The 26,968-nt window shown below is 49.1% G+C and overlaps 1 protein-coding gene and 5 non-coding genes across 6 annotated transcripts in view; all 6 read right to left on the bottom strand.

Moving 5' to 3' along the window:
- The window catches only part of LOC140460100 (uncharacterized), a 157,730-nt gene that overhangs the window by 71,344 nt on the left and 59,418 nt on the right, over window positions 1-26,968 (bottom strand). The gene's annotated exons all lie outside the window — the stretch shown is intronic.
- On the bottom strand, window positions 2,179-2,250 carry trnam-cau (transfer RNA methionine (anticodon CAU)). Its single transcript has one exon. It is a non-coding gene; the product is annotated as a tRNA-Met (tRNA).
- On the bottom strand, window positions 4,896-4,967 carry trnam-cau (transfer RNA methionine (anticodon CAU)). Its single transcript has one exon. It is a non-coding gene; the product is annotated as a tRNA-Met (tRNA).
- On the bottom strand, window positions 7,613-7,684 carry trnam-cau (transfer RNA methionine (anticodon CAU)). The gene has a single exon. It is a non-coding gene; the product is annotated as a tRNA-Met (tRNA).
- Window positions 18,566-18,637, bottom strand: trnam-cau (transfer RNA methionine (anticodon CAU)). The gene has a single exon. It is a non-coding gene; the product is annotated as a tRNA-Met (tRNA).
- Window positions 21,295-21,366, bottom strand: trnam-cau (transfer RNA methionine (anticodon CAU)). The gene has a single exon. It is a non-coding gene; the product is annotated as a tRNA-Met (tRNA).

The following is a 26,968-nucleotide window of genomic DNA, read 5'->3' as shown; positions in this document are numbered from 1 at the left end:
ATTCTGCCGAATCGTTATGGATCCTTTCAGGCGTGGGAGCATTTTCACAACATTATTTCCTGTTTCTAGGTCCCTCATGACTTGGAAAAGTTCGGTTCTCCGAGGAGAGCTGTCCCAATTTTCCAATCTACCTTGATTGCTGACATTCCTCAAACACCGCACCACTCACGTCAACCTGTTGAGCACTATGGTAAAAACAATGACTGCAGATGCTGGAAACCAGATTCTGTATTAGTGGTGCTGGAAGAGCACAGCAGTTCAGGCAGCATCCAAGTAGCTTGTTGAACACGATCTCCAACCATTTCATTTCTCTGTTTTCTGCCTCATTCGTACTCCAGGCAGCCCACGCTGGTTTCACGAAGGTGCTTTTTGAGAAAGTTAATCAAGCAGTTTTGCACAAGTCAAGTTTAAAAAACAAACACGAGCTCGTCCGGGATTTGAACCCGGGACCTCTCGCAAATCAGCGCAGGAACAGACCGTAAGCGAGAATCATACGCCTAGACCAACGAGCCAGAAAGCACGCACGTAGGCAATGCCCCAGACCTCTTGAGCGACCTGAGACATGCTCAGTATGAAATACATTTGAGATTGCTCTCAGAATTGCAAGCGGCAAAGACTTTCCCGAACAGTTGCTTCTCATCCAGTCTCCCTGCTGCTATTTCATTCCACCGCATTCGCTGCTCACAGTGTCGTTTGCCCAACGTAGCATGAAGCATAAACTGGGTGACTGCTTCGCAGAACATCCCGCTTCTGCCCGCAGAAACTCAAGGCCCTGACCTTGCGGTTGCCTGCCACTTTAACACATCACCCTGTTCCCTGGCCAACATCCCTGTCTCAGGCTTGCAGCAGTGTTCGAGCTCCAGATGAAAGAACAACATCTCATTTTCCACTTGGAGACCTTACAGCCCTCCGGTCTTCAATATCGAGTTCTATAACTATAGGGCCTGAACTCCCCCATGTCCTTGACCCCTACCACACAAAAGACTCCTGTTTATCACCTCGTCTGCTATGACACACGACGTATTGTTAGCCACTAACAGTCTCCATTAACAGTTATTCGCATTCTCACGCGGATCGTTATTCACTCCTACGTCCTGCCTATTGTTCTCTCTCTGAGCTGGCGGCAAACACAGCAATGAACATTGGAGACTCTGAGCCAGCTGAAACTTGCTCAGTGTGAAGTACATTCCACATTGCTGCAAGAATTGCAAGCAGCAAAGCCTTTCCAGAACATCTGCTTGTCATTCTGTCCCCGGGGGGGCTGATGTTTGTCTCATCCCCAGGAACTGGACTATCTCCACTGGCGGATAATTAAACCATTTTATTTCTACTTGCACGTTGTTCTGGGGGGAGGGGGGTGGGGGAATGTAGGGTTGGGGGAGGGTAAGAGTCCATTCGCTCTTCTGCTTTCTCTCCCTCTTTCTCTCTCTCTCTCTCTCTGAAACTCTTGGGGTGAGAGGTGTCAGTTACATTAATGCGGGGAACATGAACAACTTTGATTGTGAACTTTCTCCAAAGGTCTGTTATCGGAGAGACAGAAAGATGCTGTGCTGGCAGGACAGAGAGAAATGAACACCGAGGACTCTTCGCCCAGGTAAATTCACATTGTTGTGCAGCCTGCTTGGTGTTCAGAAATCGTCTTCACGCAGCAATCTTACAGAAAGTCTATTGCAAAGCGGGCATCGCTTTCTTTGCTGCGACCGCGCAGCAGTTAACATCTGAGCCCCAAGTGTCCCAGATGAAGAGAATCCGTGTGAAACCTTCACTCACTGAGAGTCATCCCCACCGCCCTGAGCTGAGGGACTGCAGGCAGTCCAACACGGAAGGGACGGTTAAAAATGAACCATTTTTGCTCCCTCAGCAACACGTAGCATCATTCTCGCGCAGACAGAAGCCATTCAGCCCCTGGATTCCACGGCGACTGTCTGTCACTTGTCTCTCTCTCTCTCTCTGAGGTTATTCACAATCGGTGGTATCCGTCCAAAAAGTGGGGGACGATGTCTGAGGTTCGTAGAGAACCGGTTTTGCGATTCAGTTCAGAGGAAACCGACCAAGAACAGAATACCACTGAGACCTCTAAAACCCATGCCGTTTGAATGGAGTGGATCGATACGAACATATCGGCAAGTAGATGCAAAGGCAGCTTGCTGAAGAAAGCAGATAAATGACAGCGAACGATAGCAGAGGATGGTTTCGATCCATCGACCTCTGGGTTATGGGCCCAGCACGCTCCCGCTGCGCCACTCTGCTGCCGCTTGGGGAGCTGGTTGCACAGAACACTTCAGGTTTTTGTCTGGCACGCGGCAGGCACCTTCGAGCCTGATGTCAAAGACCTCCACTACTGTCGTGTGATATGCTGTTTCGCAGACGTATGGAGGCTGTGTAAATATAAACTTTTTTCTAAATTCCCACATTCTGTCGGTCGAACTGTGATTTCACACTGAATCACAACATGTGTCACAGCGCAGACGGTGGCTCTGCGGCCCACCTTCGCTCTGCTGGTTCTACACTTAAGTAAACGTGTGACTCTAGTCGTTTCATTCTCTCGCCTTCTCAGCGGAAATCTGCACATCTGAACGTGACCACCGAATTCCCTTTTGGGTCCATTGAATCTTCCTCTTTGTCAATGTCAGACAGGGACTTACTGACCCTCACCACTCCCCGTACGAAAACGTTCTTCCTAATGTCACTTTTACTTCTTTTCCTCGTGACTTAAAATTCTGCCGAATCGTTATGGATCCTTTCAGGCGTGGGAGCATTTTCACAACATTATTTCCTGTTTCTAGGTCCCTCATGACTTGGAAAAGTTCGGTTCTCCGAGGAGAGCTGTCCCAATTTTCCAATCTACCTTGATTGCTGACATTCCTCAAACACCGCACCACTCACGTCAACCTGTTGAGCACTATGGTAAAAACAATGACTGCAGATGCTGGAAACCAGATTCTGGATTAGTGGTGCTGGAAGAGCACAGCAGTTCAGGCAGCATCCAAGTAGCTTGTTGAACACGATCTCCAACCATTTCATTTCTCTGTTTTCTGCCTCATTCGTACTCCAGGCAGCCCACGCTGGTTTCACGAAGGTGCTTTTTGAGAAAGTTAATCAAGCAGTTTTGCACAAGTCAAGTTTAAAAAACAAACACGAGCTCGTCCGGGATTTGAACCCGGGACCTCTCGCAAATCAGCGCAGGAACAGACCGTAAGCGAGAATCATACGCCTAGACCAACGAGCCAGAAAGCACGCACGTAGGCAATGCCCCAGACCTCTTGAGCGACCTGAGACATGCTCAGTATGAAATACATTTGAGATTGCTCTCAGAATTGCAAGCGGCAAAGACTTTCCCGAACAGTTGCTTCTCATCCAGTCTCCCTGCTGCTATTTCATTCCACCGCATTCGCTGCTCACAGTGTCGTTTGCCCAACGTAGCATGAAGCATAAACTGGGTGACTGCTTCGCAGAACATCCCGCTTCTGCCCGCAGAAACTCAAGGCCCTGACCTTGCGGTTGCCTGCCACTTTAACACATCACCCTGTTCCCTGGCCAACATCCCTGTCTCAGGCTTGCAGCAGTGTTCGAGCTCCAGATGAAAGAACAACATCTCATTTTCCACTTGGAGACCTTACAGCCCTCCGGTCTTCAATATCGAGTTCTATAACTATAGGGCCTGAACTCCCCCATGTCCTTGACCCCTACCACACAAAAGACTCCTGTTTATCACCTCGTCTGCTATGACACACGACGTATTGTTAGCCACTAACAGTCTCCATTAACAGTTATTCGCATTCTCACGCGGATCGTTATTCACTCCTACGTCCTGCCTATTGTTCTCTCTCTGAGCTGGCGGCAAACACAGCAATGAACATTGGAGACTCTGAGCCAGCTGAAACTTGCTCAGTGTGAAGTACATTCCACATTGCTGCAAGAATTGCAAGCAGCAAAGCCTTTCCAGAACATCTGCTTGTCATTCTGTCCCCGGGGGGGCTGATGTTTGTCTCATCCCCAGGAACTGGACTATCTCCACTGGCGGATAATTAAACCATTTTATTTCTACTTGCACGTTGTTCTGGGGGGAGGGGGGTGGGGGAATGTAGGGTTGGGGGAGGGTAAGAGTCCATTCGCTCTTCTGCTTTCTCTCCCTCTTTCTCTCTCTCTCTCTCTCTGAAACTCTTGGGGTGAGAGGTGTCAGTTACATTAATGCGGGGAACATGAACAACTTTGATTGTGAACTTTCTCCAAAGGTCTGTTATCGGAGAGACAGAAAGATGCTGTGCTGGCAGGACAGAGAGAAATGAACACCGAGGACTCTTCGCCCAGGTAAATTCACATTGTTGTGCAGCCTGCTTGGTGTTCAGAAATCGTCTTCACGCAGCAATCTTACAGAAAGTCTATTGCAAAGCGGGCATCGCTTTCTTTGCTGCGACCGCGCAGCAGTTAACATCTGAGCCCCAAGTGTCCCAGATGAAGAGAATCCGTGTGAAACCTTCACTCACTGAGAGTCATCCCCACCGCCCTGAGCTGAGGGACTGCAGGCAGTCCAACACGGAAGGGACGGTTAAAAATGAACCATTTTTGCTCCCTCAGCAACACGTAGCATCATTCTCGCGCAGACAGAAGCCATTCAGCCCCTGGATTCCACGGCGACTGTCTGTCACTTGTCTCTCTCTCTCTCTCTGAGGTTATTCACAATCGGTGGTATCCGTCCAAAAAGTGGGGGACGATGTCTGAGGTTCGTAGAGAACCGGTTTTGCGATTCAGTTCAGAGGAAACCGACCAAGAACAGAATACCACTGAGACCTCTAAAACCCATGCCGTTTGAATGGAGTGGATCGATACGAACATATCAGCAAGTAGATGCAAAGGCAGCTTGCTGAAGAAAGCAGATAAATGACAGCGAACGATAGCAGAGGATGGTTTCGATCCATCGACCTCTGGGTTATGGGCCCAGCACGCTCCCGCTGCGCCACTCTGCTGCCGCTTGGGGAGCTGGTTGCACAGAACACTTCAGGTTTTTGTCTGGCACGCGGCAGGCACCTTCGAGCCTGATGTCAAAGACCTCCACTACTGTCGTGTGATATGCTGTTTCGCAGACGTATGGAGGCTGTGTAAATATAAACTTTTTTCTAAATTCCCACATTCTGTCGGTCGAACTGTGATTTCACACTGAATCACAACATGTGTCACAGCGCAGACGGTGGCTCTGCGGCCCACCTTCGCTCTGCTGGTTCTACACTTAAGTAAACGTGTGACTCTAGTCGTTTCATTCTCTCGCCTTCTCAGCGGAAATCTGCACATCTGAACGTGACCACCGAATTCCCTTTTGGGTCCATTGAATCTTCCTCTTTGTCAATGTCAGACAGGGACTTACTGACCCTCACCACTCCCCGTACGAAAACGTTCTTCCTAATGTCACTTTTACTTCTTTTCCTCGTGACTTAAAATTCTGCCGAATCGTTATGGATCCTTTCAGGCGTGGGAGCATTTTCACAACATTATTTCCTGTTTCTAGGTCCCTCATGACTTGGAAAAGTTCGGTTCTCCGAGGAGAGCTGTCCCAATTTTCCAATCTACCTTGATTGCTGACATTCCTCAAACACCGCACCACTCACGTCAACCTGTTGAGCACTATGGTAAAAACAATGACTGCAGATGCTGGAAACCAGATTCTGTATTAGTGGTGCTGGAAGAGCACAGCAGTTCAGGCAGCATCCAAGTAGCTTGTTGAACACGATCTCCAACCATTTCATTTCTCTGTTTTCTGCCTCATTCGTACTCCAGGCAGCCCACGCTGGTTTCACGAAGGTGCTTTTTGAGAAAGTTAATCAAGCAGTTTTGCACAAGTCAAGTTTAAAAAACAAACACGAGCTCGTCCGGGATTTGAACCCGGGACCTCTCGCAAATCAGCGCAGGAACAGACCGTAAGCGAGAATCATACGCCTAGACCAACGAGCCAGAAAGCACGCACGTAGGCAATGCCCCAGACCTCTTGAGCGACCTGAGACATGCTCAGTATGAAATACATTTGAGATTGCTCTCAGAATTGCAAGCGGCAAAGACTTTCCCGAACAGTTGCTTCTCATCCAGTCTCCCTGCTGCTATTTCATTCCACCGCATTCGCTGCTCACAGTGTCGTTTGCCCAACGTAGCATGAAGCATAAACTGGGTGACTGCTTCGCAGAACATCCCGCTTCTGCCCGCAGAAACTCAAGGCCCTGACCTTGCGGTTGCCTGCCACTTTAACACATCACCCTGTTCCCTGGCCAACATCCCTGTCTCAGGCTTGCAGCAGTGTTCGAGCTCCAGATGAAAGAACAACATCTCATTTTCCACTTGGAGACCTTACAGCCCTCCGGTCTTCAATATCGAGTTCTATAACTATAGGGCCTGAACTCCCCCATGTCCTTGACCCCTACCACACAAAAGACTCCTGTTTATCACCTCGTCTGCTATGACACACGACGTATTGTTAGCCACTAACAGTCTCCATTAACAGTTATTCGCATTCTCACGCGGATCGTTATTCACTCCTACGTCCTGCCTATTGTTCTCTCTCTGAGCTGGCGGCAAACACAGCAATGAACATTGGAGACTCTGAGCCAGCTGAAACTTGCTCAGTGTGAAGTACATTCCACATTGCTGCAAGAATTGCAAGCAGCAAAGCCTTTCCAGAACATCTGCTTGTCATTCTGTCCCCGGGGGGGCTGATGTTTGTCTCATCCCCAGGAACTGGACTATCTCCACTGGCGGATAATTAAACCATTTTATTTCTACTTGCACGTTGTTCTGGGGGGAGGGGGGTGGGGGAATGTAGGGTTGGGGGAGGGTAAGAGTCCATTCGCTCTTCTGCTTTCTCTCCCTCTTTCTCTCTCTCTCTCTCTCTGAAACTCTTGGGGTGAGAGGTGTCAGTTACATTAATGCGGGGAACATGAACAACTTTGATTGTGAACTTTCTCCAAAGGTCTGTTATCGGAGAGACAGAAAGATGCTGTGCTGGCAGGACAGAGAGAAATGAACACCGAGGACTCTTCGCCCAGGTAAATTCACATTGTTGTGCAGCCTGCTTGGTGTTCAGAAATCGTCTTCACGCAGCAATCTTACAGAAAGTCTATTGCAAAGCGGGCATCGCTTTCTTTGCTGCGACCGCGCAGCAGTTAACATCTGAGCCCCAAGTGTCCCAGATGAAGAGAATCCGTGTGAAACCTTCACTCACTGAGAGTCATCCCCACCGCCCTGAGCTGAGGGACTGCAGGCAGTCCAACACGGAAGGGACGGTTAAAAATGAACCATTTTTGCTCCCTCAGCAACACGTAGCATCATTCTCGCGCAGACAGAAGCCATTCAGCCCCTGGATTCCACGGCGACTGTCTGTCACTTGTCTCTCTCTCTCTCTCTGAGGTTATTCACAATCGGTGGTATCCGTCCAAAAAGTGGGGGACGATGTCTGAGGTTCGTAGAGAACCGGTTTTGCGATTCAGTTCAGAGGAAACCGACCAAGAACAGAATACCACTGAGACCTCTAAAACCCATGCCGTTTGAATGGAGTGGATCGATACGAACATATCGGCAAGTAGATGCAAAGGCAGCTTGCTGAAGAAAGCAGATAAATGACAGCGAACGATAGCAGAGGATGGTTTCGATCCATCGACCTCTGGGTTATGGGCCCAGCACGCTCCCGCTGCGCCACTCTGCTGCCGCTTGGGGAACTGGTTGCACAGAACACTTCAGGTTTTTGTCTGGCACGCGGCAGGCACCTTCGAGCCTGATGTCAAAGACCTCCACTACTGTCGTGTGATATGCTGTTTCGCAGACGTATGGAGGCTGTGTAAATATAAACTTTTTTCTAAATTCCCACATTCTGTCGGTCGAACTGTGATTTCACACTGAATCACAACATGTGTCACAGCGCAGACGGTGGCTCTGCGGCCCACCTTCGCTCTGCTGGTTCTACACTTAAGTAAACGTGTGACTCTAGTCGTTTCATTCTCTCGCCTTCTCAGCGGAAATCTGCACATCTGAACGTGACCACCGAATTCCCTTTTGGGTCCATTGAATCTTCCTCTTTGTCAATGTCAGACAGGGACTTACTGACCCTCACCACTCCCCGTACGAAAACGTTCTTCCTAATGTCACTTTTACTTCTTTTCCTCGTGACTTAAAATTCTGCCGAATCGTTATGGATCCTTTCAGGCGTGGGAGCATTTTCACAACATTATTTCCTGTTTCTAGGTCCCTCATGACTTGGAAAAGTTCGGTTCTCCGAGGAGAGCTGTCCCAATTTTCCAATCTACCTTGATTGCTGACATTCCTCAAACACCGCACCACTCACGTCAACCTGTTGAGCACTATGGTAAAAACAATGACTGCAGATGCTGGAAACCAGATTCTGGATTAGTGGTGCTGGAAGAGCACAGCAGTTCAGGCAGCATCCAAGTAGCTTGTTGAACACGATCTCCAACCATTTCATTTCTCTGTTTTCTGCCTCATTCGTACTCCAGGCAGCCCACGCTGGTTTCACGAAGGTGCTTTTTGAGAAAGTTAATCAAGCAGTTTTGCACAAGTCAAGTTTAAAAAACAAACACGAGCTCGTCCGGGATTTGAACCCGGGACCTCTCGCAAATCAGCGCAGGAACAGACCGTAAGCGAGAATCATACGCCTAGACCAACGAGCCAGAAAGCACGCACGTAGCTAATGCCCCAGACCTCTTGAGCGACCTGAGACATGCTCAGTATGAAATACATTTGAGATTGCTCTCAGAATTGCAAGCGGCAAAGACTTTCCCGAACAGTTGCTTCTCATCCAGTCTCCCTGCTGCTATTTCATTCCACCGCATTCGCTGCTCACAGTGTCGTTTGCCCAACGTAGCATGAAGCATAAACTGGGTGACTGCTTCGCAGAACATCCCGCTTCTGCCCGCAGAAACTCAAGGCCCTGACCTTGCGGTTGCCTGCCACTTTAACACATCACCCTGTTCCCTGGCCAACATCCCTGTCTCAGGCTTGCAGCAGTGTTCGAGCTCCAGATGAAAGAACAACATCTCATTTTCCACTTGGAGACCTTACAGCCCTCCGGTCTTCAATATCGAGTTCTATAACTATAGGGCCTGAACTCCCCCATGTCCTTGACCCCTACCACACAAAAGACTCCTGTTTATCACCTCGTCTGCTATGACACACGACGTATTGTTAGCCACTAACAGTCTCCATTAACAGTTATTCGCATTCTCACGCGGATCGTTATTCACTCCTACGTCCTGCCTATTGTTCTCTCTCTGAGCTGGCGGCAAACACAGCAATGAACATTGGAGACTCTGAGCCAGCTGAAACTTGCTCAGTGTGAAGTACATTCCACATTGCTGCAAGAATTGCAAGCAGCAAAGCCTTTCCAGAACATCTGCTTGTCATTCTGTCCCCGGGGGGGCTGATGTTTGTCTCATCCCCAGGAACTGGACTATCTCCACTGGCGGATAATTAAACCATTTTATTTCTACTTGCACGTTGTTCTGGGGGGAGGGGGGTGGGGGAATGTAGGGTTGGGGGAGGGTAAGAGTCCATTCGCTCTTCTGCTTTCTCTCCCTCTTTCTCTCTCTCTCTCTCTCTGAAACTCTTGGGGTGAGAGGTGTCAGTTACATTAATGCGGGGAACATGAACAACTTTGATTGTGAACTTTCTCCAAAGGTCTGTTATCGGAGAGACAGAAAGATGCTGTGCTGGCAGGACAGAGAGAAATGAACACCGAGGACTCTTCGCCCAGGTAAATTCACATTGTTGTGCAGCCTGCTTGGTGTTCAGAAATCGTCTTCACGCAGCAATCTTACAGAAAGTCTATTGCAAAGCGGGCATCGCTTTCTTTGCTGCGACCGCGCAGCAGTTAACATCTGAGCCCCAAGTGTCCCAGATGAAGAGAATCCGTGTGAAACCTTCACTCACTGAGAGTCATCCCCACCGCCCTGAGCTGAGGGACTGCAGGCAGTCCAACACGGAAGGGACGGTTAAAAATGAACCATTTTTGCTCCCTCAGCAACACGTAGCATCATTCTCGCGCAGACAGAAGCCATTCAGCCCCTGGATTCCACGGCGACTGTCTGTCACTTGTCTCTCTCTCTCTCTCTCTGAGGTTATTCACAATCGGTGGTATCCGTCCAAAAAGTGGGGGACGATGTCTGAGTTTCAACTTTAACAGCTCATTAGCATCGTAGAGAACCGGTTTTGCGATTCAGTTCAGAGGAAACCGACCAAGAACAGAATACCACTGAGACCTCTAAAACCCATGCCGTTTGAATGGAGTGGATCGATATGAACATATCTGCAAGTAGATGCAAAGGCAGCTTGCTGAAGAAAGCAGATCAAGGTGACAGTGAACGATAGCAGAGGATGGTTTCGATCCATCGACCTCTGGGTTATGGGCGCAGCACGCTCCCGCTGCGCCACTCTGCTGCCGCTTGGGGAGCTGGTTGCACAGAACACTTCAGGTTTTTGTCTGGCACGCGGCAGGCACCTTCGAGCCTGATGTCAAAGACCTCCACTCCTGTCGTGTGATTTGCTGTTTCGCAGACGTATGGAGGCTGTGTAAATATAAACTTTTTTCTAAATTCCCACATTCTGTCGGACGAACTGTGATTTCACACTGAATCACAACATGTGTCACAGCGCAGACGGTGGCTCTGCGGCCCACCTTCGCTCTGCTGGTTCTACACTTAAGTAAACGTGTGACTCTAGTCGTTTCATTCTCTCGCCTTCTCAGCGGAAATCTGCACATCTGAACGTGACCACCGAATTCCCTTTTGGGTCCATTGAATCTTCCTCTTTGTCAATGTCAGACAGGGACTTACTGACCCTCACCACTCCCCGTACGAAAACGTTCTTCCTAATGTCACTTTTACTTCTTTTCCTCGTGACTTAAAATTCTGCCGAATCGTTATGGATCCTTTCAGGCGTGGGAGCATTTTCACAACATTATTTCCTGTTTCTAGGTCCCTCATGACTTGGAAAAGTTCGGTTCTCCGAGGAGAGCTGTCCCAATTTTCCAATCTACCTTGATTGCTGACATTCCTCAAACACCGCACCACTCACGTCAACCTGTTGAGCACTATGGTAAAAACAATGACTGCAGATGCTGGAAACCAGATTCTGGATTAGTGGTGCTGGAAGAGCACAGCAGTTCAGGCAGCATCCAAGTAGCTTGTTGAACACGATCTCCAACCATTTCATTTCTCTGTTTTCTGCCTCATTCGTACTCCAGGCAGCCCACGCTGGTTTCACGAAGGTGCTTTTTGAGAAAGTTAATCAAGCAGTTTTGCACAAGTCAAGTTTAAAAAACAAACACGAGCTCGTCCGGGATTTGAACCCGGGACCTCTCGCAAATCAGCGCAGGAACAGACCGTAAGCGAGAATCATACGCCTAGACCAACGAGCCAGAAAGCACGCACGTAGCTAATGCCCCAGACCTCTTGAGCGACCTGAGACATGCTCAGTATGAAATACATTTGAGATTGCTCTCAGAATTGCAAGCGGCAAAGACTTTCCCGAACAGTTGCTTCTCATCCAGTCTCCCTGCTGCTATTTCATTCCACCGCATTCGCTGCTCACAGTGTCGTTTGCCCAACGTAGCATGAAGCATAAACTGGGTGACTGCTTCGCAGAACATCCCGCTTCTGCCCGCAGAAACTCAAGGCCCTGACCTTGCGGTTGCCTGCCACTTTAACACATCACCCTGTTCCCTGGCCAACATCCCTGTCTCAGGCTTGCAGCAGTGTTCGAGCTCCAGATGAAAGAACAACATCTCATTTTCCACTTGGAGACCTTACAGCCCTCCGGTCTTCAATATCGAGTTCTATAACTATAGGGCCTGAACTCCCCCATGTCCTTGACCCCTACCACACAAAAGACTCCTGTTTATCACCTCGTCTGCTATGACACACGACGTATTGTTAGCCACTAACAGTCTCCATTAACAGTTATTCGCATTCTCACGCGGATCGTTATTCACTCCTACGTCCTGCCTATTGTTCTCTCTCTGAGCTGGCGGCAAACACAGCAATGAACATTGGAGACTCTGAGCCAGCTGAAACTTGCTCAGTGTGAAGTACATTCCACATTGCTGCAAGAATTGCAAGCAGCAAAGCCTTTCCAGAACATCTGCTTGTCATTCTGTCCCCGGGGGGGCTGATGTTTGTCTCATCCCCAGGAACTGGACTATCTCCACTGGCGGATAATTAAACCATTTTATTTCTACTTGCACGTTGTTCTGGGGGGAGGGGGGTGGGGGAATGTAGGGTTGGGGGAGGGTAAGAGTCCATTCGCTCTTCTGCTTTCTCTCCCTCTTTCTCTCTCTCTCTCTCTCTGAAACTCTTGGGGTGAGAGGTGTCAGTTACATTAATGCGGGGAACATGAACAACTTTGATTGTGAACTTTCTCCAAAGGTCTGTTATCGGAGAGACAGAAAGATGCTGTGCTGGCAGGACAGAGAGAAATGAACACCGAGGACTCTTCGCCCAGGTAAATTCACATTGTTGTGCAGCCTGCTTGGTGTTCAGAAATCGTCTTCACGCAGCAATCTTACAGAAAGTCTATTGCAAAGCGGGCATCGCTTTCTTTGCTGCGACCGCGCAGCAGTTAACATCTGAGCCCCAAGTGTCCCAGATGAAGAGAATCCGTGTGAAACCTTCACTCACTGAGAGTCATCCCCACCGCCCTGAGCTGAGGGACTGCAGGCAGTCCAACACGGAAGGGACGGTTAAAAATGAACCATTTTTGCTCCCTCAGCAACACGTAGCATCATTCTCGCGCAGACAGAAGCCATTCAGCCCCTGGATTCCACGGCGACTGTCTGTCACTTGTCTCTCTCTCTCTCTCTCTGAGGTTATTCACAATCGGTGGTATCCGTCCAAAAAGTGGGGGACGATGTCTGAGTTTCAACTTTAACAGCTCATTAGCATCGTAGAGAACCGGTTTTGCGATTCAGTTCAGAGGAAACCGACCAAGAACAGAATACCACTGAGACCTCTAAAACCCATGCCGTTTGAATGGAGTGGATCGATATGAACATATCTGCAAGTAGATGCAAAGGCAGCTTGCTGAAGAAAGCAGATCAAGGTGACAGTGAACGATAGCAGAGGATGGTTTCGATCCATCGACCTCTGGGTTATGGGCGCAGCACGCTCCCGCTGCGCCACTCTGCTGCCGCTTGGGGAGCTGGTTGCACAGAACACTTCAGGTTTTTGTCTGGCACGCGGCAGGCACCTTCGAGCCTGATGTCAAAGACCTCCACTCCTGTCGTGTGATTTGCTGTTTCGCAGACGTATGGAGGCTGTGTAAATATAAACTTTTTTCTAAATTCCCACATTCTGTCGGACGAACTGTGATTTCACACTGAATCACAACATGTGTCACAGCGCAGACGGTGGCTCTGCGGCCCACCTTCGCTCTGCTGGTTCTACACTTAAGTAAACGTGTGACTCTAGTCGTTTCATTCTCTCGCCTTCTCAGCGGAAATCTGCACATCTGAACGTGACCACCGAATTCCCTTTTGGGTCCATTGAATCTTCCTCTTTGTCAATGTCAGACAGGGACTTACTGACCCTCACCACTCCCCGTACGAAAACGTTCTTCCTAATGTCACTTTTACTTCTTTTCCTCGTGACTTAAAATTCTGCCGAATCGTTATGGATCCTTTCAGGCGTGGGAGCATTTTCACAACATTATTTCCTGTTTCTAGGTCCCTCATGACTTGGAAAAGTTCGGTTCTCCGAGGAGAGCTGTCCCAATTTTCCAATCTACCTTGATTGCTGACATTCCTCAAACACCGCACCACTCACGTCAACCTGTTGAGCACTATGGTAAAAACAATGACTGCAGATGCTGGAAACCAGATTCTGTATTAGTGGTGCTGGAAGAGCACAGCAGTTCAGGCAGCATCCAAGTAGCTTGTTGAACACGATCTCCAACCATTTCATTTCTCTGTTTTCTGCCTCATTCGTACTCCAGGCAGCCCACGCTGGTTTCACGAAGGTGCTTTTTGAGAAAGTTAATCAAGCAGTTTTGCACAAGTCAAGTTTAAAAGACAAACACGAGCTCGTGCGGGATTTGAACCCGGGACCTCTCGCAAATCAGCGCAGGAACAGACCGTAAGCGAGAACCATACGCCTAGACCAACGAGCCAGAAAGCACGCACGTACGTAATGCCCCAGACCTCTTGAGCGACCTGAGACATGCTCAGTATGAAATACATTTGAGATTGCTCTCAGAATTGCAAGCGGCAAAGACTTTCCCGAACAGTTGCTTCTCATCCAGTCTCCCTGCTGCTATTTCATTCCACCGCATTCGCTGCTCACAGTGTCGTTTGCCCAACGTAGCATGAAGCATAAACTGGGTGACTGCTTTGCAGAACATCCCGCTTCTGCCCGCAGAAACTCAAGGCCCTGACCTTGCGGTTGCCTGCCACTTTAACACATCACCCTGTTCCCTGGCCAACATCCCTGTCTCAGGCTTGCAGCAGTGTTCGAGCTCCAGATGAAAGAACAACATCTCATTTTCCACTTGGAGACCTTACAGCCCTCCGGTCTTCAATATCGAGTTCTATAACTATAGGGCCTGAACTCCCCCATGTCCTTGACCCCTACCACACAAAAGACTCCTGTTTATCACCTCGTCTGCTATGACACACGACGTATTGTTAGCCACTAACAGTCTCCATTAACAGTTATTCGCATTCTCACGCGGATCGTTATTCACTCCTACGTCCTGCCTATTGTTCTCTCTCTGAGCTGGCGGCAAACACAGCAATGAACATTGGAGACTCTGAGCCAGCTGAAACTTGCTCAGTGTGAAGTACATTCCACATTGCTGCAAGAATTGCAAGCAGCAAAGCCTTTCCAGAACATCTGCTTGTCATTCTGTCCCCGGGGGGGCTGATGTTTGTCTCATCCCCAGGAACTGGACTATCTCCACTGGCGGATAATTAAACCATTTTATTTCTACTTGCACGTTGTTCTGGGGGGAGGGGGGTGGGGGAATGTAGGGTTGGGGGAGGGTAAGAGTCCATTCGCTCTTCTGCTTTCTCTCCCTCTTTCTCTCTCTCTCTCTCTCTGAAACTCTTGGGGTGAGAGGTGTCAGTTACATTAATGCGGGGAACATGAACAACTTTGATTGTGAACTTTCTCCAAAGGTCTGTTATCGGAGTGACAGAAAGATGCTGTGCTGGCAGGACAGAGAGAAATGAACACCGAGGACTCTTCGCCCAGGTAAATTCACATTGTTGTGCAGCCCGCTTGGTGTTCAGAAATCGTCTTCACGCAGCAATCTTACAGAAAGTCTATTGCAAAGCGGGCATCGCTTTCTTTGCTGCGACCGCGCAGCAGTTAACATCTGAGCCCCAAGTGTCCCAGATGAAGAGAATCCATGTGAAACCTTCACTCACTGAGAGTCATCCCCACCGCCCTGAGCTGAGGGACTGCAGGCAGTCCAACACGGAAGGGACGGTTAAAAATGAACCATTTTTGCTCCCTCAGCAACACGTAGCATCATTCTCGCGCAGACAGAAGCCATTCAGATCCTGGATTCCACGGCGACTGTCTGTCACTTGTCTCTCTCTCTCTCTCTCTGAGGTTATTCACAATCGGTGGTATCCGTCCAAAAAGTGGGGGACGATGTCTGAGTTTCAACTTTAACAGCTCATTAGCATCGTAGAGAACCGGTTTTGCGATTCAGTTCAGAGGAAACCGACCAAGAACAGAATACCACTGAGACCTCTAAAACCCATGCCGTTTGAATGGAGTGGATCGATATGAACATATCTGCAAGTAGATGCAAAGGCAGCTTGCTGAAGAAAGCAGATCAAGGTGACAGTGAACGATAGCAGAGGATGGTTTCGATCCATCGACCTCTGGGTTATGGGCGCAGCACGCTCCCGCTGCGCCACTCTGCTGCCGCTTGGGGAGCTGGTTGCACAGAACACTTCAGGTTTTTGTCTGGCACGCGGCAGGCACCTTCGAGCCTGATGTCAAAGACCTCCACTCCTGTCGTGTGATTTGCTGTTTCGCAGACGTATGGAGGCTGTGTAAATATAAACTTTTTTCTAAATTCCCACATTCTGTCGGACGAACTGTGATTTCACACTGAATCACAACATGTGTCACAGCGCAGACGGTGGCTCTGCGGCCCACCTTCGCTCTGCTGGTTCTACACTTAAGTAAACGTGTGACTCTAGTCGTTTCATTCTCTCGCCTTCTCAGCGGAAATCTGCACATCTGAACGTGACCACCGAATTCCCTTTTGGGTCCATTGAATCTTCCTCTTTGTCAATGTCAGACAGGGACTTACTGACCCTCACCACTCCCCGTACGAAAACGTTCTTCCTAATGTCACTTTTACTTCTTTTCCTCGTGACTTAAAATTCTGCCGAATCGTTATGGATCCTTTCAGGCGTGGGAGCATTTTCACAACATTATTTCCTGTTTCTAGGTCCCTCATGACTTGGAAAAGTTCGGTTCTCCGAGGAGAGCTGTCCCAATTTTCCAATCTACCTTGATTGCTGACATTCCTCAAACACCGCACCACTCACGTCAACCTGTTGAGCACTATGGTAAAAACAATGACTGCAGATGCTGGAAACCAGATTCTGTATTAGTGGTGCTGGAAGAGCACAGCAGTTCAGGCAGCATCCAAGTAGCTTGTTGAACACGATCTCCAACCATTTCATTTCTCTGTTTTCTGCCTCATTCGTACTCCAGGCAGCCCACGCTGGTTTCACGAAGGTGCTTTTTGAGAAAGTTAATCAAGCAGTTTTGCACAAGTCAAGTTTAAAAGACAAACACGAGCTCGTGCGGGATTTGAACCCGGGACCTCTCGCAAATCAGCGCAGGAACAGACCGTAAGCGAGAACCATACGCCTAGACCAACGAGCCAGAAAGCACGCACGTACGTAATGCCCCAGACCTCTTGAGCGACCTGAGACATGCTCAGTATGAAATACATTTGAGATTGCTCTCAGAATTGCAAGCGGCAAAGACTTTCCCGAACAGTTGCTTCTCATCCAGTCTCCCTGCTGCTATTTCATTCCACCGCATTCGCTGCTCACAGTGTCGTTTGCCCAACGTAGCATGAAGCATAAACTGGGTGACTGCTTTGCAGAACATCCCGCTTCTGCCCGCAGAAACTCAAGGCCCTGACCTTGCGGTTGCCTGCCACTTTAACACATCACCCTGTTCCCTGGCCAACATCCCTGTCTCAGGCTTGCAGCAGTGTTCGAGCTCCAGATGAAAGAACAACATCTCATTTTCCACTTGGAGACCTTACAGCCCTCCGGTCTTCAATATCGAGTTCTATAACTATAGGGCCTGAACTCCCCCATGTCCTTGACCCCTACCACACAAAAGACTCCTGTTTATCACCTCGTCTGCTATGACACACGACGTATTGTTAGCCACTAACAGTCTCCATTAACAGTTATTCGCATTCTCACGCGGATCGTTATTCACTCCTACGTCCTGCCTATTGTTCTCTCTCTGAGCTGGCGGCAAACACAGCAATGAACATTGGAGACTCTGAGCCAGCTGAAACTTGCTCAGTGTGAAGTACATTCCACATTGCTGCAAGAATTGCAAGCAGCAAAGCCTTTCCAGAACATCTGCTTGTCATTCTGTCCCCGGGGGGGCTGATGTTTGTCTCATCCCCAGGAACTGGACTATCTCCACTGGCGGATAATTAAACCATTTTATTTCTACTTGCACGTTGTTCTGGGGGGAGGGGGGTGGGGGAATGTAGGGTTGGGGGAGGGTAAGAGTCCATTCGCTCTTCTGCTTTCTCTCCCTCTTTCTCTCTCTCTCTCTCTCTGAAACTCTTGGGGTGAGAGGTGTCAGTTACATTAATGCGGGGAACATGAACAACTTTGATTGTGAACTTTCTCCAAAGGTCTGTTATCGGAGTGACAGAAAGATGCTGTGCTGGCAGGACAGAGAGAAATGAACACCGAGGACTCTTCGCCCAGGTAAATTCACATTGTTGTGCAGCCCGCTTGGTGTTCAGAAATCGTCTTCACGCAGCAATCTTACAGAAAGTCTATTGCAAAGCGGGCATCGCTTTCTTTGCTGCGACCGCGCAGCAGTTAACATCTGAGCCCCAAGTGTCCCAGATGAAGAGAATCCATGTGAAACCTTCACTCACTGAGAGTCATCCCCACCGCCCTGAGCTGAGGGACTGCAGGCAGTCCAACACGGAAGGGACGGTTAAAAATGAACCATTTTTGCTCCCTCAGCAACACGTAGCATCATTCTCGCGCAGACAGAAGCCATTCAGATCCTGGATTCCACGGCGACTGTCTGTCACTTGTCTCTCTCTCTCTCTCTCTGAGGTTATTCACAATCGGTGGTATCCGTCCAAAAAGTGGGCGACGATGTCTGAGTTTCGGAGAGAACCGGTTTTGCGATTCAGTTCAGAGGAAACCGACCAAGAACAGAATACCACTGAGACCTCTAAAACCCATGCCATTTGAATGGAGTGGATCGATACGAACATATCGGCAAGTAGATGCAAAGGCAGCTTGCTGAAGAAAGCAGATCAAGGTGACAGTGAACGATAGCAGAGGATGGTTTCGATCCATCGACCTCTGGGTTATGGGCCCAGCACGCTCCCGCTGCGCCACTCTGCTGCCGCTTGGGGAACTGGTTGCACAGAACACTTCAGGCTTTTGTCTGGCACGCGGCAGGCACCTTCGAGCCTGATGTCAAAGACCTCCACTGCTGTCGTGTGATATGCTGTTTCGCAGACGTATGGAGGCTGTGTAAATATAAACTTTTTTCTAAATTCCCACATTCTGTCGGTCGAACTGTGATTTCACACTGAATCACAACATGTGTCACAGCGCAGACGGAGGCTCTGCGGCCCACCTTCGCTCTGCTGGTTCTACACTTAAGTAAACGTGTGACTCTAGTCGTTTCATTCTCTCGCCTTCTCAGCGGAAATCTGCACATCTGAACGTGACCACCGAATTCCCTTTTGGGTCCATTGAATCTTCCTCTTTGTCAATGTCAGACAGGGACTTACTGACCCTCACCACTCCCTGTACGAAAACGTTCTTCCTAATGTCACTTTTACTTCTTTTCCTCGTGACTTAAAATTCTGCCGAATCGTTATGGATCCTTTCAGGCGTGGGAGCATTTTCACAACATTATTTCCTGTTTCTAGGTCCCTCATGACTTGGAAAAGTTCGGTTCTCCGAGGAGAGCTGTCCCAATTTTCCAATCTACCTTGATTGCTGACATTCCTCAAACACCGCACCACTCACGTCAACCGGTTGAGCACTATGGTAAAAACAATGACTGCAGATGCTGGAAACCAGATTCTGGATTAGTGGTGCTGGAAGAGCACAGCAGTTCAGGCAGCATCCAAGTAGCTTGTTGAACACGATCTCCAACCATTTCATTTCTCTGTTTTCTGCCTCATTCGTACTCCAGGCAGCCCACGCTGGTTTCACGAAGGTGCTTTTTGAGAAAGTTAATCAGGCAATTTTGCACAAGTCAAGTTAAAAAAAAAACACGGGCTCGTCCGGGATTTGAACCCGGGACCTCTCGCAAATCAGCGCAGTAACAGACCCTAAGCGAGAATCACACGCCTAGACCAACGAGCCAGAAAGCACGCGCGGAGGTAATGCCCCAGACCTCTTGAGCGACCTGAGACATGCTCAGTATGAAATACATTTGAGATTGCTCTCAGAATTGCAAGCGGCAAAGACTTTCCCGAACAGCTGCTTCTAATCCAGTCTCCCTGCTGCTATTTCATTCCACCGCATTCGCTGCTCACAGTGTCGTTTGCCCAACGTAGCATGAAGCATAAACTGGGTGACTGCTTCGCAGAACATCCCGCTTCTGCCCGCAGAAACTCAAGGCCCTGACCTTGCGGTTGCCTGCCACTTTAACACATCACCCTGTTCCCTGGCCAACATCCCTGTCTCAGGCTTGCAGCAGTGTTCGAGCTCCAGATGAAAGAACAACATCTCATTTTCCACTTGGAGACCTTACAGCCCTCCGGTCTTCAATATCGAGTTCTATAACTATAGGGCCTGAACTCCCCCATGTCCTTGACCCCTACCACACAAAAGACTCCTGTTTATCACCTCGTCTGCTATGACACACGACGTATTGTTAGCCACTAACAGTCTCCATTAACAGTTATTCGCCCTCTCACGAGGATCGTTATTCACTCCTACGTCCTGCCTATTGTTCTCTCTCTGAGCTGGCGGCAAACACAGCAATGAACATTGGAGACTCTGAGCCAGCTGAAACTTGCTCAGTGTGAAGTACATTCCACATTGCTGCAAGAATTGCAAGCAGCAAAGCCTTTCCAGAACATCTGCTTGTCATTCTGTCCCCGGGGGGGCTGATGTTTGTCTCATCCCCAGGAACTGGACTATCTCCACTGGCGGATAATTAAACCATTTTATTTCTACTTGCACGTTGTTCTGGGGGGAGGTGGGTGGGGGAATGTAGGGTTGGGGGAGGGTAAGAGTCCATTCGCTCTTCTGCTTTCTCTCCCTCTTTCTCTCACTCTCTCTCTCTGAAACTCTTGGGGTGAGAGGTGTCAGTTACATTAATGCGGGGAACATGAACAACTTTGATTGTGAACTTTCTCCAAAGGTCTGTTATCGGAGAGACAGAAAGATGCTGTGCTGGCAGGACAGAGAGAAATGAACACCGAGGACTCTTCGCCCAGGTAAATTCACATTGTTGTGCAGCCTGCTTGGTGTTCAGAAATCGTCTTCACGCAGCAATCTTACAGAAAGTCTATTGCAAAGCGGGCATCGCTTTCTTTGCTGCGACCGCGCAGCAGTTAATATCTGAGCCCCAAGTGTCCCAGATGAAGAGAATCCGTGTGAAACCTTCACTCACTGAGAGTCATCCCCACCGCCCTGAGCTGAGGGACTGCAGGCAGTCCAACACGGAAGGGACGGTTAAAAATGAACCATTTTTGCTCCCTCAGCAACACGTAGCATCATTCTCGCGCAGACAGAAGCCATTCAGCCCATGGATTCCACGGCGACTGTCTGTCACTTGTCTCTCTCTCTCGCTCTCTGAGGTTATTCACAATCGGTGGTATCCGTCCTAATAGTGGGGGACGATGTCTGAGTTTCAACTTTACCAGCTCATTAGCATCGTAGAGAACCGGTTTTGCGATTCAGTTCAGAGGAAACCGACCAAGAACAGAATACCACTGAGACCTCTAAAACCCATGCCGTTTGAATGGAGTGGATCGATATGAACATATCGGCAAGTAGATGCAAAGGCAGCAGATCAAGGTGACAGTGAACGATAGCAGAGGATGGTTTCGATCCATCGACCTCTGGGTTATGGGCCCAGCACGCTCCCGCTGCGCCACTCTGCTGCCGCTTGATGAGCTGGTTGCACAGAACACTTCAGGTTTTTGTCTGGCACGCGGCAGGCACCTTCGAGCCTGATGTCAAAGACCTCCACGACTGTCGTGTGATATGCTGTTTCGCAGACGTATGGAGGCTGTGTAAATATAAACTTTTTTCTAAATTCCCACATTCTGTCGGTCGAACTGTGATTTCACACTGAATCACAACATGTGTCACAGCGCAGACGGTGGCTCTGCGGCCCACCTTCGCTCTGCTGGTTCTACACTTAAGTAAACGTGTGACTCTAGTCGTTTCATTCTCTCGCCTTCTCAGCGGAAATCTGCACATCTGAACGTGACCACCGAATTCCCTTTTGGGTCCATTGAATCTTCCTCTTTGTCAATGTCAGACAGGGACTTACTGACCCTCACCACTCCCTGTACGAAAACGTTCTTCCTAATGTCACTTTTACTTCTTTTCCTCGTGACTTAAAATTCTGCCGAATCGTTCTGGATCCTTTCAGGCGTGGGAGCATTTTCACAACATTATTTCCTGTTTCTAGGTCCCTCATGACTTGGAAAAGTTCGGTTCTCCGAGGAGAGCTGTCCCAATTTTCCAATCTACCTTGATTGCTGACATTCCTCAAACACCGCACCACTCACGTCAACCTGTTGAGCACTATGGTAAAAACAATGACTGCAGATGCTGGAAACCAGATTCTGTATTAGTGGTGCTGGAAGAGCACAGCAGTTCAGGCAGCATCCAAGTAGCTTGTTGAACACGATCTCCAACCATTTCATTTCTCTGTTTTCTGCCTCATTCGTACTCCAGGCAGCCCACGCTGGTTTCACGAAGGTGCTTTTTGAGCAAGTTAATCAGGCAGTTTTGCACAAGTCAAGTTTAAAAAACAAACACGAGCGCGTCCGGGATTTGAACCCGGGACCTCTCGCAAATCAGCACAGTAACGGACCCTAAGCGAGAATCATACGCCTAGACCAACGAGCCAGAAAGCACGCACGCAGGTAATGCCCCAGACCTCTTGAGCGACCTGAGACATGCTCAGTATGAAATACATTTGAGATTGCTCTCAGAATTGCAAGCGGCAAAGACTTTCCCGAACAGCTGCTTCTCATCCAGTCTCCCTGCTGCTATTTCATTCCACCGCATTCGCTGCTCACAGTGTCGTTTGCCCAACGTAGCATGAAGCATAAACTGGGTGACTGCTTCGCAGAACATCCCGCTTCTGCCCGCAGAAACTCAAGGCCCTGACCTTGCGGTTGCCTGCCACTTTAACACATCACCCTGTTCCCTGGCCAACATCCCTGTCTCAGGCTTGCAGCAGTGTTCGAGCTCCAGATGAAAGAACAACATCTCATTTTCCACTTGGAGACCTTACAGCCCTCCGGTCTTCAATATCGAGTTCTATAACTATAGGGCCTGAACTCCCCCATGTCCTTGACCCCTACCACACAAAAGACTCCTGTTTATCACCTCGTCTGCTATGACACACGACGTATTGTTAGCCACTAACAGTCTCCATTAACAGTTATTCGCATTCTCACGCGGATCGTTATTCACTCCTACGTCCTGCCTATTGTTCTCTCTCTGAGCTGGCGGCAAACACAGCAATGAACATTGGAGACTCTGAGCCAGCTGAAACTTGCTCAGTGTGAAGTACATTCCACATTGCTGCAAGAATTGCAAGCAGCAAAGCCTTTCCAGAACATCTGCTTGTCATTCTGTCCCCGGGGTGGCTGATGTTTGTCTCATCCCCAGGAACTGGACTATCTCCACTGGCGGATAATTAAACCATTTTATTTCTACTTGCACGTTGTTCTGGGGGGAGGGGGTTGGGGGAATGTAGGGTTGGGGGAGGGTAAGAGTCCATTCGCTCTTCTGCTTTCTCTCCCTCTTTCTCTCTCTCTCTCTCTCTGAAACTCTTGGGGTGAGAGGTGTCAGTTACATTAATGCGGGGAACATGAACAACTTTGATTGTGAACTTTCTCCAAAGGTCTGTTATCGGAGAGACAGAAAGATGCTGTGCTGGCAGGACAGAGAGAAATGAACACCGAGGACTCTTCGCCCAAGTAAATTCACATTGTTGTGCAGCCTGCTTGGTGTTCAGAAATCGTCTTCACGCAGCAATCTTACAGAAAGTCTATTGCAAAGCGGGCATCGCTTTCTTTGCTGCGACCGCGCAGCAGTTAACATCTGAGCCCCAAGTGTCCCAGATGAAGAGAATCCGTGTGAAACCTTCACTCACTGAGAGTCATCCCCACGGCCCTGAGCTGAGGGACTGCAGGCAGTCCAACACGGAAGGGACGGTTAAAAATGAACCATTTTTGCTCCCTCAGCAACACGTAGCATCATTCTCGCGCAGACAGAAGCCATTCAGCCCCTGGATTCCACGGCGACTGTCTGTCACTTGTCTCTCTCTCTCTCTCTGAGGTTATTCACAATCGGTGGTATCCGTCCAAAAAGTGGGGGACGATGTCTGAGTTTCAACTTTAACAGATCATTAGCATCGCAGAGAACCGGTTATGCGATTCAGTTCAGAGGAAACCGACCAAGAACAGAATACCACTGAGACCTCTAAAACCCATGCCGTTTGAATGGAGTGGATCGATATGAACATATCGGCAAGTAGATGCAAAGGCAGCAGATCAAGGTGACAGTGAACGATAGCAGAGGATGGTTTCGATCCATCGACCTCTGGGTTATGGGGCCAGCACGCTCCCGCTGCGCCACTCTGCTGCCGCTTGATGAGCTGGTTGCACAGAACACTTCAGGTTTTTGTCTGGCACGCGGCAGGCACCTTCGAGCCTGATGTCAAAGACCTCCACGACTGTCGTGTGATATGCTGTTTCGCAGACGTATGGAGGCTGTGTAAATATAAACTTTTTTCTAAATTCCCACATTCTGTCGGTCGAACTGTGATTTCACACTGAATCACAACATGTGTCACAGCGCAGACGGAGGCTCTGCGGCCCACCTTCGCTCTGCTGGTTCTACACTTAAGTAAACGTGTGACTCTAGTCGTTTCATTCTCTCGCCTTCTCAGCGGAAATCTGCACATCTGAACGTGACCACCGAATTCCCTTTTGGGTCCATTGAATCTTCCTCTTTGTCAATGTCAGACAGGGACTTACTGACCCTCACCACTCCCTGTACGAAAACGTTCTTCCTAATGTCACTTTTACTTCTTTTCCTCGTGACTTAAAATTCTGCCGAATCGTTATGGATCCTTTCAGGCGTGGGAGCATTTTCACAACATTATTTCCTGTTTCTAGGTCCCTCATGACTTGGAAAAGTTCGGTTCTCCGAGGAGAGCTGTCCCAATTTTCCAATCTACCTTGATTGCTGACATTCCTCAAACACCGCACCACTCACGTCAACCTGTTGAGCACTATGGTAAAAACAATGACTGCAGATGCTGGAAACCAGATTCTGTATTAGTGGTGCTGGAAGAGCACAGCAGTTCAGGCAGCATCCAAGTAGCTTGTTGAACACGATCTCCAACCATTTCATTTCTCTGTTTTCTGCCTCATTCGTACTCCAGGCAGCCCACGCTGGTTTCACGAAGGTGCTTTTTGAGAAAGTTAATCAGGCAGTTTTGCACAAGTCAAGTTTAAAAAACAAACACGAGCGCGTCCGGGATTTGAACCCGGGACCTCTCGCAAATCAGCACAGTAACGGACCCTAAGCGAGAATCATACGCCTAGACCAACGAGCCAGAAAGCACGCACGCAGGTAATGCCCCAGACCTCTTGAGCGACCTGAGACATGCTCAGTATGAAATACATTTGAGATTGCTCTCAGAATTGCAAGCGGCAAAGACTTTCCCGAACAGCTGCTTCTCATCCAGTCTCCCTGCTGCTATTTCATTCCACCGCATTCGCTGCTCACAGTGTCGTTTGCCCAACGTAGCATGAAGCATAAACTGGGTGACTGCTTCGCAGAACATCCCGCTTCTGCCCGCAGAAACTCAAGGCCCTGACCTTGCGGTTGCCTGCCACTTTAACACATCACCCTGTTCCCTGGCCAACATCCCTGTCTCAGGCTTGCAGCAGTGTTCGAGCTCCAGATGAAAGAACAACATCTCATTTTCCACTTGGAGACCTTACAGCCCTCCGGTCTTCAATATCGAGTTCTATAACTATAGGGCCTGAACTCCCCCATGTCCTTGACCCCTACCACACAAAAGACTCCTGTTTATCACCTCGTCTGCTATGACACACGACGTATTGTTAGCCACTAACAGTCTCCATTAACAGTTATTCGCATTCTCACGCGGATCGTTATTCACTCCTACGTCCTGCCTATTGTTCTCTCTCTGAGCTGGCGGCAAACACAGCAATGAACATTGGAGACTCTGAGCCAGCTGAAACTTGCTCAGTGTGAAGTACATTCCACATTGCTGCAAGAATTGCAAGCAGCAAAGCCTTTCCAGAACATCTGCTTGTCATTCTGTCCCCGGGGTGGCTGATGTTTGTCTCATCCCCAGGAACTGGACTATCTCCACTGGCGGATAATTAAACCATTTTATTTCTACTTGCACGTTGTTCTGGGGGGAGGGGGGTGGGGGAATGTAGGGTTGGGGGAGGGTAAGAGTCCATTCGCTCTTCTGCTTTCTCTCCCTCTTTCTCTCTCTCTCTCTCTCTCTGAAACTCTTGGGGTGAGAGGTGTCAGTTACATTAATGCGGGGAACATGAACAACTTTGATTGTGAACTTTCTCCAAAGGTCTGTTATCGGAGAGACAGAAAGATGCTGTGCTGGCAGGACAGAGAGAAATGAACACCGAGGACTCTTCGCCCAGGTAAATTCACATTGTTGTGCAGCCTGCTTGGTGTTCAGAAATCGTCTTCACGCAGCAATCTTACAGAAAGTCTATTGCAAAGCGGGCATCGCTTTCTTTGCTGCGACCGCGCAGCAGTTAACATCTGAGCCCCAAGTGTCCCAGATGAAGAGAATCCGTGTGAAACCTTCACTCACTGAGAGTCATCCCCACCGCCCTGAGCTGAGGGACTGCAGGCAGTCCAACACGGAAGGGACGGTTAAAAATGAACCATTTTTGCTCCCTCAGCAACACGTAGCATCATTCTCGCGCAGACAGAAGCCATTCAGCCCCTGGATTCCACGGCGACTGTCTGTCACTTGTCTCTCTCTCTCTCTCTGAGGTTATTCACAATCGGTGGTATCCGTCCAAAAAGTGGGGGACGATGTCTGAGTTTCAACTTTAACAGCTCATTAGCATCGTAGAGAACCGGTTTTGCGATTCAGTTCAGAGGAAACCGACCAAGAACAGAATACCACTGAGACCTCTAAAACCCATGCCGTTTGAATGGAGTGGATCGACATGAACATATCGGCAAGTAGATGCAAAGGCAGCTTGCCGAAGAAAGCAGATCAAGGTGACAGTGAACGATAGCAGAGGATGGTTTCGAGCAATTGACCTCTGGGTTATGGGCCCATCACGCTCCCGCTGCGCCACTCTGCTGCTGTTGGAGCTACTGGTTGCACAGAACACTTCAGGCTTTTGTCTGGCACGCGGCAGGCACCTTCGAGCCTGATGTCAAAGACCTCCACTGCTGTCGTGTGATATGCTGTTTCGCAGACGTATGGAGGCT

The sequence above is a fragment of the Chiloscyllium punctatum genome, chromosome 36 (genome assembly GCF_047496795.1).
Source record: "Chiloscyllium punctatum isolate Juve2018m chromosome 36, sChiPun1.3, whole genome shotgun sequence".
NCBI lineage: Eukaryota > Metazoa > Chordata > Chondrichthyes > Orectolobiformes > Hemiscylliidae > Chiloscyllium > Chiloscyllium punctatum.
Note: the sequence above shows the minus strand (reverse complement) of the source record. Positions and strands in the feature narration are given on the sequence as shown.